The following is an 11,822-nucleotide window of genomic DNA, read 5'->3' as shown; positions in this document are numbered from 1 at the left end:
GTGTTGAAAATTGATGACATCGCTTTGAATGGTGCGTACGGAACGCAAAAAAGTCTAGAGTTGTAATAAGTTTCAAAAATTGAAGTGCCAGTGTAATAGATGAGTTCTCGTCCGAAACCCTGATACTCCGAAAGAGATTGTCCAGTTTGTACACGAAGTGCGTCCAGTTTTTGCCGTAACCCTCTCTACTCTTTTGCACATGCTATGTGGGTGAAATGATGATATCATGCCAAGTTTCGACATTTTCAGAGTTCATTTTGTAGTGATTTTCAATTTCACGGTCATTTAGCTCTCTAAACAAATCGGTAAATAACTGAAAAATAGCAAATGGTGTCAGAAAGTGTTGAAAATGATGACGTCGCTTTGAATGGTGCGTACGGAACGCAAAAAAGTCTAGAGTTGTAATAAGTTTCAAAAAATGAAGTGCCAGTGTAATAGATGAGTTCTCGTCCGAAACCATGATACTCCGAAAGAGATTGGACAGTTTGTACACGAATTGCGTCCAGTTTTTGCCGTAATCCTCTCTACTCTTTTGGACATACTATGTGGGTGAAATGATGATACCATGCCAAGTTTCGACATTTTCAGAGTTCATTTTGTAGTGATTTTCAATTTCACGGTCATTTAGCTCTCTAAACAAATCGGTAAATGACTAAAAAATAGCAAATGATGTCAGAAAGTTTTGAAAATGGATTACGTCGCTTTGAATGGTGTGTACGGAACGCAAAAAAGTTTGGAGTTATAATAAGTTTAAAAAATCAAGTGCCCATGTAACAGATGAGTTCTCTTCAGAAAGCTTGATACTTCGAAAGAGATTGTCCAGTTTGTACACGAAGTGCGTCCAGTTTTTGCCGTAACCCTCTCTACTCTTTTGCACATCCTATGTGGGTGAAATGATGATACCATGCCAAGTTTCGACATTTTCAGAGTTCATTTTGTAGTGATTTTCAATTTCACGGTCATTTAGCTCTCTAAACAAATCGGTAAATGACTGAAAAATAGCAAATGATGTCAGAAAGTGTTGAAAATTTATGACGTCGCTTTGAATGGTGCGTACGGAACGCAAAAAAGTCTAGAGTTGTAATAAGTTTAAAAAAATGAAGTGCCAGTGTAACAGATGAGTTCTCGTCCGAAACCCTGATACTCCGAAAGAGATTGTCCAGTTTGTACACGAAGTGCGTCCAGTTTTTGCCGTAATCCTCTCTACTCTTTTGGACATACTTTTTGGGTGAAATGATGAGACCATGCCAAGTTTCGACATTTTGAGAGTTCATTTTGTAGTGATTTTCAATTTCATGGTCATTTAGCTCTCTAAACAAATCGGTAAATGACTAAAAAATAGCAAATGATGTCAGAAAATTTTGAAAATGGATGACGTCGCTTTGAATGGTGTGTACGGAACGCAAAAAGGTCTGGACTTGTAATAAGTTTAAAAAATGAAGTGCCCATGTAACAGATGAGTTCTCGTCAGAAACCCTGATACTTCGAAAGAGATTGTCCAGTTTGTACACGAAGTGCGTCCAGTTTTTGCCGTAACCCTCTCTACTCTTTTGCACATGCTATGTGGGTGAAATGATGATACCATGCCAAGTTTCGACATTTTCAGAGTTCATTTTGTAGTGATTTTCAATTTCACGGTCATTTAGCTCTCTAAACAAATCGGTAAATGACTAAAAAATAGCAAACGATGTCAGAAAGTTTTGAAAATTGATGATGTCGATTTGAATGGTGTGTACGGAACGCAAAAAAGTCTGGAGTTGTAATAAGTTTAAAAAATGAAGTGCCCATGTAACAGATGAGTTCTCGTCAGAAACCCTGATACTTCGAAAGAGATTGTCCAGTTTGTACACAAAGTGCGTCCAGTTTTTACCGTAACCCTCTCTACTCTTTTGCACATCCTATGTGGGTGAAATGATGATACCATGCCAAGTTTCGACATTTTCAGAGTTCATTTTGTAGTGATTTTCAATTTCACGGTCATTTAGCTCACTAAACAAATCGGTAAATGACTGAAAAATAGCAAATGATATCAGAAAGTGTTGACAATTGATGACGTCGCTTTGAATGGTGCATACGGAACGCAAAAAAGTCTAGAGTTGTAATAAGTTTAAAAAAATGAAGTGCCAGTGTAACAGATGAGTTCTCGTCCGAAACCCTGATACTCCGAAAGAGATTGTCCAGTTTGTACACGAAGTGCGTCCAGTTTTTGCCGTAACCCTCTCTACTCTTTTGCACATGCTATGTGGGTGAAATGATGATACCATGCCAAGTTTCGACATTTTCAGAGTTCATTTTGTAGTGATTTTCAATTTCACGGTTATTTAGCTCTCTAAACAAATCGGTAAATGACTGAAAAATAGCAAACGATGTCAGAAAGTGTTGAAAATTGATGACGTCGCTTTGAATGGTGCGTACAGAACGCAAAAAAGTCTAGAGTTGTAATAAGTTTAAAAAAATGAAGTGCCAGTGAAATAGATGAGTTCTCGTCCGAAACCCTGATACTCCGAAAGAGATTGTCCAGTTTGTACACGAAGTGCGTCCAGTTTTTGCCGTAACCCTCTCTACTCTTTTGCACATGCTATGTGGGTGAAATGATGACACCATGCCAAGTTTCGAAATTTTCAGAGTTCATTTTGTAGTGATTTTCAATTTCACGGTCATTTGGCTCTCTAAACAAATCGGTAAATGACTAAAAAATAGCAAATGATGTCAGAAAGTTTTGACAATGGATGACGTTGCTTTGAATGGTGTGTACGGAACGCAAAAAAGTCTGGAGTTGTAATAAGTTTAAAAAATGAAGTGCTCATGTAACAGATGAGTTCTCGTCAGAAACCCTGATACTTCGAAAGAGATTGTCCAGTTTGTACACAAAGTGCGTCCAGTTTTTACCGTAACCCTCTCTACTCTTTTGCACATCCTATGTGGGTGAAATGATGATACCATGCCAAGTTGCGACATTTTCAGAGTTCATTTTGTAGTGATTTTCAATTTCACGGTCATTTAGCTCTCTAAACAAATCGGTAAATGACTGAAAAATAGCAAATGGTGTCAGAAAGTGTTGAAAATTGATGACGTCGCTTTGAATGGTGCGTACGGAACGCAAAAAAGTCTAGAGTTGTAATAAGTTTCAAAAATTGAAGTGCCAGTGTAGTAGATGAGTTCTCGTCCGAAACCCTGATACTCCGAAAGAGATTGTCCAGTTTGTACACGAAGTGCGTCCAGTTTTTGCCGTAATCCTCTCTACTCTTTTGGACATACTATGTGGGCGAAATGATGATACCATGCCAAGTTTCGACATTTTCAGAGTTCATTTTGTAATGATTTTCAATTTCACGGTCATTTAGCTCGCTAAACAAATCGGTAAATGACTAAAATATAGCAAATGATGTCAGAAAGTTTTGAAAATGGATGACGTCGATTTGAATGGTGTGTACGGAACGCAAAAAAGTCTGGAGTTGTAATAAGTTTAAAAAATGAAGTGCCCAGGTAACAGATGAGTTCTCGTCAGAAACCTTGATACTTCGAAAGAGATTGTCCAGTTTGTACACGAAGTGCGTCCAGTTTTTGCCGTAACCCTCTCTACTCTTTTGGACATACTATGTTGGTGAAATGATGATACCATGCCAAGTTTCGACATTTTCAGAGTTCATTTTGTAGTGATTTTCAATTTCACGGTCATTTAGCTCTCTAAACAAATCGGTAAATGACTAAAAAATAGCAAATGATGTCAGAAAGTTTTGAAAATGGATTACGTTGCTTTGAATGGTGTGTACGGAATGCAAAAAAGTCTGGAGTTATAATAAGTTTAAAAAATCAAGTGCCCATGTAACAGATGAGTTCTCTTCAGAAAGCCTGATACTTCGAAAGAGATTGTACAGTTTGTACACGAAGTGCGTCCAGTTTTTGCCGTAACCCTCTCTACTCTTTTGCACATCCTATGTGGGTGAATTGATGATACCATGCCAAGTTTCGACATTTTCAGAGTTCATTTTGTAGTGATTTTCAATTTCACGGTCATTTAGCTCTCTAAACAAATCGGTAAATGACTGAAAAATAGCAAATGATGTCAGAAAGTGTTGAAAATTTATGACGTCGCTTTGAATGGTGCGTACGGAACGCAAAAAAGCCTAGATTTGTAATAAGTTTAAAAAAATGAAGTGCCAGTGTAACAGATGAGTTCCCGTCCGAAACCCTGATACTCCGAAAGAGATTGTCCAGTTTGTACACGAAGTGCGTCCAGTTTTTGCCGTAATCCTCTCTACTCTTTTGGACATACTTTTTGGGTGAAATGATGAGACCATGCCAAGTTTTGACACTTTGAGAGTTCATTTTGTACTGATTTTCAATTTCATGGTCATTTAGCTCTCTAAACAAATTGGTAAATGACGAAAAAATAGCAAATGATGTCAGAAAGTTTGGAAAATGGATGACGTCGCTTTGAATGGTGTGTACGGAATGCAAAAAAGTCTGGACTTGTAATAAGTTTAAAAAATGAAGTGCCCATGTAACAGATGAGTTCTCGTCAGAAACCCTGATACTTCGAAAGAGATTGTCCAGTTTGTACACGAAGTGCGTCCAGTTTTTGCCGTAACCATCTCTACTCTTTTGCACATCCTATGTGGGTGAAATGATGATACCATGCCAAGTTTCGACATTTTCAGAGTTCATTTTGTAGTGATTTTCAATTTGAAGGTCATTTAGCTCTCTACACAAATCGGTAAATAAATGAAAAATAGCAAATGGTGTCAGAAAGTGTTGAAAATTGATGACGTCACTTTGAATGGTGCGTCCGGAGAAGAAAAAAGCCTAGAGTTGTAATAAGTTTCAAAAAATGAAGTGCCAGTGTAATAGATGAGTTCTCCTCCGAAACCCTGATACTCCAAAAGAGATTGTCCAGTTTGTACACGAAGTGCGTCCAGTTTTTGCCGTAACCCTCTCTACTCTTTTGCACATGCTATGTGGGTGAAATGATGATACCATGCCAAGTTTCGACATTTTCAGAGTTCATTTGTAGTGATTTTCAATTTCACGGTCATTTAGCTCTCTAAACAAATCGGTAAATGACTAAAAAATAGCAAATGATGTCAGAAAGTTTTGAAAGTGGATGATGTCGATTTGAATGATGTGTACGGAACGCAAAAAAGTCTGGAGTTGTAGTAAGTTTAAAAAATGAAGTGCCCATGTAACAGATGAGTTCTCGTCAGAAACCCTGATACTTCGAAAGAGATTGTCCAGTTTGTACACAAAGTGCGTCCAGTTTTTACCGTAACCCTCTCTACTCTTTTGCACATCCTATGTGGGTGAAATGATGATACCATGCCAAGTTTCGACATTTTCAGAGTTCATTTTGTAGTGATTTTCAATTTCACGGTCATTTAGCTCTCTAAACAAATCGGTAAATGACTGAAAAATAGCAAATGATGTCAGAAAGTGTTGACAATTGATGACGTCGCTTTGAATGGTGCATACGGAACGGAAAAAAGTCTAGAGTTGTAATAAGTTTCAAAAAATGAAGTGCCAGTGTAACAGATGAGTTCTCGTCCGAAACCCTGATACTCCGAAAGAGATTGTCCAGTTTGTACACGAAGTGCGTCCAGTTTTTGCCGTAACCCTCTCTACTCTTTTGCACATGCTATGTGGGTGAAATGATGATACCATGCCAAGTTTCGACATTTTCAGAGTTCATTTTGTAGTGATTTTCAATTTCACGGTTATTTAGCTCTCTAAACAAATCGGTAAATGACTGAAAAATAGCAAATGATGTCAGAAAGTGTTGAAAATTGATGACGTCGCTTTGAATGTTGTGTACGGAACGCAAAAAAGTCTAGAGTTGTAATAAGTTTAAAAAAATGAAGTGCCAGTGAAACAGATGAGTTCTCGTCCGAAACCCTAATACTCCGAAAGAGATTGTCCAGTTTGTACACGAAGTGCGTCCAGTTTTTGCCGTAACCCTCTCTACTCTTTTGCACATGCTATGTGGGTGAAATGATGACACCATGCCAAGTTTCGACATTTTCAGAGTTCATTTTGTAGTGATTTTCAATTTCACGGTCATTTAGCTCTCTAAACAAATCGGTAAATGACTAAAAAATAGCAAATGATGTCAGAAAGTTTTGACAATGGATGACGTCGCTTTGAATGGTGCATACGGAACGCAAAAAAGTCTAGAGTTGTAATAAGTTAAAAAAATGAAGTGCCAGTGTGACAGATGAGTTCTCGTCCGAAACCCTGATACTCCGAAAGAGATTGTCCAGTTTGTACACGAAGTGCGTCCAGTTTTTGCCGTAACCCTCTCTACTCTTTTGGACATACTATGTGGGTGAAATGATGATACCATGCCAAGTTTCGACATTTTCAGAGTTCATTTTGTAGTGATTTTCAATTTCACGGTCATTTAGCTCTCTAAACAAATCGGTAAATGACTAAAAAATAGCAAATGATGTCAGAAAGTTTTGAAAATGGATGACGTCACTTTGAATGGTGTGTACGGAACACAAAAAAGTTTGGAGTTGTAATAAGTTTAAAAAATGAAGTGCCCATGTAACAGATGAGTTCTCGTCAGAAACCCTGATACTTCGAAAGAGATTGTCCAGTTTGTACACGAAGTGCGTCCAGTTTTTGCCGTAACCCTCTCTACTCTTTTGCACATCCTATGTGGGTGAAATGATGATACCATGCCAAGTTTCGACATTTTCAGAGTTCATTTTGTAGTGATTTTCAATTTCACGGTCATTTAGCTCTCTAAACAAATCGGTAAATAACTGAAAAATAGCAAATGGTGTCAGAAAGTGTTGAAAATTGATGACGTCGCTTTGAATGGTGCGTACGGAACGCAAAAAAGTCTAGAGTTGTAATAAGTTAAAAAAATGAAGTGCCAGTGTGACAGATGAGTTCTTGTCCGAAACCCTGATACTCCGAAAGAGATTGTCCAGTTTGTACAAGAAGTGCGTCCAGTTTTTGCCGTAACCCTCTCTACTCTTTTGCACATGCTATGTGGGTGAAATGATGACACCATGCCAAGTTTCGACATTTTCAGAGTTCATTTTGTAGTCATTTTCAATTTCACGGTCATTTAGCTCTCTAAACAAATCGGTAAATGACTAAAAAATAGCAAATGATGTCAGAAAGTTTTGAAAATGGATGACGTCGATTTGAATGGTGTGTACGGAACGCAAAAAAGTCTGGAGTTGTAGTAAGTTTAAAAAATGAAGTGCCCATGTAACAGATGAGTTCTCGTCAGAAACCCTGATACTTCGAAAGAGATTGTCCAGTTTGTACACAAAGTGCGTCCAGTTTTTACACGAAGTGCGTCCAGTTTTTGCCGTAACCCTCTCTACTCTTTTGCACATGCTATGTGGGTGAAATGATGATACCATGCCAAGTTTCGACATTTTCAGAGTTCATTTGTAGTGATTTTCAATTTCACAGTCATTTAGCTCTCTAAACAAATCGGTAAATGACTAAAAAATAGCAAATGATGTCAGAAAGTTTTGAAAATGGATGACGTCGATTTGAATGGTGTGTACGGAACGCAAAAAAGTCTGGAGTTGTAATAAGTTTGAAAAATGAAGTGCCCATGTAACAGATGAGTTCTCGTCAGAAACCCTGATTCTTCGAAAGAGATTGTCCAGTTTGTACACGAAGTGCGTCCAGTTTTTACCGTAACCCTCTCTACTCTTTTGCACATGCTATGTGGGTGAAATGATGATACCATGCCAAGTTTCGACATTTTCAGAGTTCATTTTGTAGTGATTTTCAATTTCACGGTTATTTAGCTCTCTAAACAAATCGGTAAATGACTGAAAAATAGCAAATGATGTCAGAAAGTGTTGACAATTGATGACGTCGCTTTGAATGGTGCGTACGGAACGCAAAAAAGTCTAGAGTTGTAATAAGTTTAAAAAAATGAAGTGCCAGTGAAACAGATGAGTTCTCGTCCGAAACCCTGATACTCCGAAAGAGATTGTCCAGTTTGTACACGAAGTGCGTCCAGTTTTTGCCGTAACCCTCTCTACTCTTTTGCACATGCTATGTGGGTGAAATGATGACACCATGCCAAGTTTCGACATTTTCAGAGTTCATTTTGTAGTAATTTTCAATTTCACGGTCATTTAGCTCTCTAAGCAAGTCGGTAAATGACTAAAAATAGCAAATGATGTCTGAAAGTGTTGAAAATTGATGACGTCGCTTTGAATGGTGCGTACGGAACGCAAAAAAAGTCTGGAGTTGTAATAAGTTTCAAAAAATGAAGTGCCAGTGTAACAGATGAGTTCTCGTCCGAAACCCTGATACTCCGAAAGAGATTGTCCAGTTTGTACACGAAGTGCGTCCAGTTTTTGCCGTAACCCTCTCTACTCTTTTGCACATGCTATGTGGGTGAAATGATGATACCATGCCAAGTTTCGACATTTTCAGAGTTCATTTTGTAGTGATTTTCAATTTCACGGTTATTTAGCTCTCTAAACAAATCGGTAAATGACTGAAAAATAGCAAATGATGTCAGAAAGTGTTGAAAATTGATGACGTCGCTTTGAATGTTGTGTACGGAACGCAAAAAAGTCTAGAGTTGTAATAAGTTTAAAAAAATGAAGTGCCAGTGAAACAGATGAGTTCTCGTCCGAAACCCTGATACTCCGAAAGAGATTGTCCAGTTTGTACACGAAGTGCGTCCAGTTTTTGCCATAACCCTCTCTACTCTTTTGCACATGCTATGTGGGTGAAATGATGACACCATGCCAAGTTTCGACATTTTCAGAGTTCATTTTGTAGTGATTTTCAATTTCATGGTCATTTAGCTCTCTAAACAAATCGGTAAATGACTAAAAAATAGCAAATGATGTCAGAAAGTTTTGACAATGGATGACGTCGCTTTGAATGGTGCATACGGAACGCAAAAAAGTCTAGAGTTGTAATAAGTTAAAAAAATGAAGTGCCAGTGTGACAGATGAGTTCTCGTCCGAAACCCTGATACTCCGAAAGAGATTGTCCAGTTTGTACACGAAGTGCGTCCAGTTTTTGCCGTAATCCTCTCTACTCTTTTGGACATACTATGTGGGTGAAATGATGATACCATGCCAAGTTTCGACATTTTCAGAGTTCATTTTGTAGTCATTTTCAATTTCACGGTCATTTAGCTCTCTAAACAAATCGGTAAATGACTAAAAAATAGCAAATGATGTCAGAAAGTTTTGAAAATGGATGACGTCGATTTGAATGGTGTGTACGGAATGCAAAAAAGTCTGGAGTTGTAATAAGTTTGAAAAATGAAGTGCCCATGTAACGGATGAGTTCTCGTCAGAAACCCTGATACTTCGAAAGAGATTGTCCAGTTTGTACACGAAGTGCGTCCAGTTTTTGCCGTAACCCTCTCTACTCTTTTGCACATGCTATGTGGGTGAAATGATGATACCATGCCAAGTTTCGACATTTTCAGAGTTCATTTTGTAGTGATTTTCAATTTCACGGTTATTTAGCTCTCTAAACAAATCGGTAAATGACTGAAAAATAGCAAATGATGTCAGAAAGTGTTGAAAATTGATGACGTCGCTTTGAATGGTGCGTACGGAACGCAAAAAAGTCTAGAGTTGTAATAAGTTTAAAAAAATGAAGTGCCAGTGAAACAGATGAGTTCTCGTCCGAAACCCTGATACTCCGAAAGAGATTGTCCAGTTTGTACACGAAGTGCGTCCAGTTTTTGCCGTAACCCTCTCTACTCTTTTGCACATGCTATGTGGGTGAAATGATGACACCATGCCAAGTTTCGACATTTTCAGAGTTCATTTTGTAGTAATTTTCAATTTCACGGTCATTTAGCTCTCTAAACAAGTCGGTAAATGACTAAAAATAGCAAATGATGTCTGAAAGTGTTGAAAATTGATGACGTCGCTTTGAATGGTGCGTACGGAACGCAAAAAAAGTCTGGAGTTGTAATAAGTTTCAAAAAATGAAGTGCCAGTGTAACAGATGAGTTCTCGTCCGAAACCCTGATACTCCGAAAGAGATTGTCCAGTTTGTACACGAAGTGCGTCCAGTTTTTGCCGTAACCCTCTCTACTCTTTTGCACATGCTATGTGGGTGAAATGATGATACCATGCCAAGTTTCGACATTTTCAGAGTTCATTTTGTAGTGATTTTCAATTTCACGGTTATTTAGCTCTCTAAACAAATCGGTAAATGACTGAAAAATAGCAAATGATGTCAGGAAGTGTTGAAAATTGATGACGTCGCTTTGAATGTTGTGTACGGAACGCAAAAAAGTCTAGAGTTGTAATAAGTTTAAAAAAATGAAGTGCCAGTGAAACAGATGAGTTCTCGTCCGAAACCCTGATACTCCGAAAGAGATTGTCCAGTTTGTACACGAAGTGCGTCCAGTTTTTGCCGTAACCCTCTCTACTCTTTTGCACATGCTATGTGGGTGAAATGATGACACCATGCCAAGTTTCGACATTTTCAGAGTTCATTTTGTAGTGATTTTCAATTTCACGGTCATTTAGCTCTCTAAACAAATCGGTAAATGACTAAAAAATAGCAAATGATGTCAGAAAGTTTTGACAATGGATGACGTCGCTTTGAATGGTGCATACGGAACGCAAAAAAGTCTAGAGTTGTAATAAGTTAAAAAAATGAAGTGCCAGTGTGACAGATGAGTTCTCGTCCGAAACCCTGATACTCCGAAAGAGATTGTCCAGTTTGTACACGAAGTGCGTCTAGTTTTTGCCGTAATCCTCTCTACTCTTTTGGACATACTATGTGGGTGAAATGATGATACCATGCCAAGTTTCGACATTTTCAGAGTTCATTTTGTAGTGATTTTCAATTTCACGGTCATTTAGCTCTCTAAACAAATCGGTAAATGACTAAAAAATAGCAAATGATGTCAGAAAGTTTTGAAAATGGATGACGTCACTTTGAATGGTGTGTACGGAACACAAAAAAGTTTGGAGTTGTAATAAGTTTAAAAAATGAAGTGCCCATGTAACAGATGAGTTCTCGTCAGAAACCCTGATACTTCGAAACAGATTGTCCAGTTTGTACACGAAGTGCGTCCAGTTTTTGCCGTAACCCTCTCTACTCTTTTGCACATCCTATGTGGGTGAAATGATGATACCATGCCAAGTTTCGACATTTTCAGAGTTCATTTTGTAGTGATTTTCAATTTCACGGTCATTTAGCTCTCTAAACAAATCGGTAAATAACTGAAAAATAGCAAATGGTGTCAGAAAGTGTTGAAAATTGATGACGTCGCTTTGAATGGTGCGTACGGAACGCAAAAAAGTCTAGAGTTGTAATAAGTTTCAAAAAATGAAGTGCCAGTGTAATAGATGAGTTCTCGTCCGAAACCCTGATACTCCGAAAGAGATTGTCCAGTTTGTACAAGAAGTGCGTCCAGTTTTTGCCGTAACCCTCTCTACTCTTTTGCACATGCTATGTGGGTGAAATGATGACACCATGCCAAGTTTCGACATTTTCAGAGTTCATTTTGTAGTCATTTTCAATTTCACGGTCATTTAGCTCTCTAAACAAATCGGTAAATGACTAAAAAATAGCAAATGATGTCAGAAAGTTTTGAAAATGGATGACGTCGATTTGAATGGTGTGTACGGAATGCAAAAAAGTCTGGAGTTGTAATAAGTTTGAAAAATGAAGTGCCCATGTAACGGATGAGTTCTCGTCAGAAACCCTGATACTTCGAAAGAGATTGTCCAGTTTGTACACGAAGTGCGTCCAGTTTTTGCCGTAACCCTCTCTACTCTTTTGCACATGCTATGTGGGTGAAATGATGATACCATGCCAAGTTTCGACATTTTCAGAGTTCATTTTGT

This window comes from Aegilops tauschii, chromosome 7 (genome assembly GCF_002575655.3).
Source record: "Aegilops tauschii subsp. strangulata cultivar AL8/78 chromosome 7, Aet v6.0, whole genome shotgun sequence".
Lineage (NCBI taxonomy): Eukaryota > Viridiplantae > Streptophyta > Magnoliopsida > Poales > Poaceae > Aegilops > Aegilops tauschii.
The sequence above is the reverse complement of the archived record's forward strand: the minus strand, read 5'-3'. Positions refer to the sequence as shown.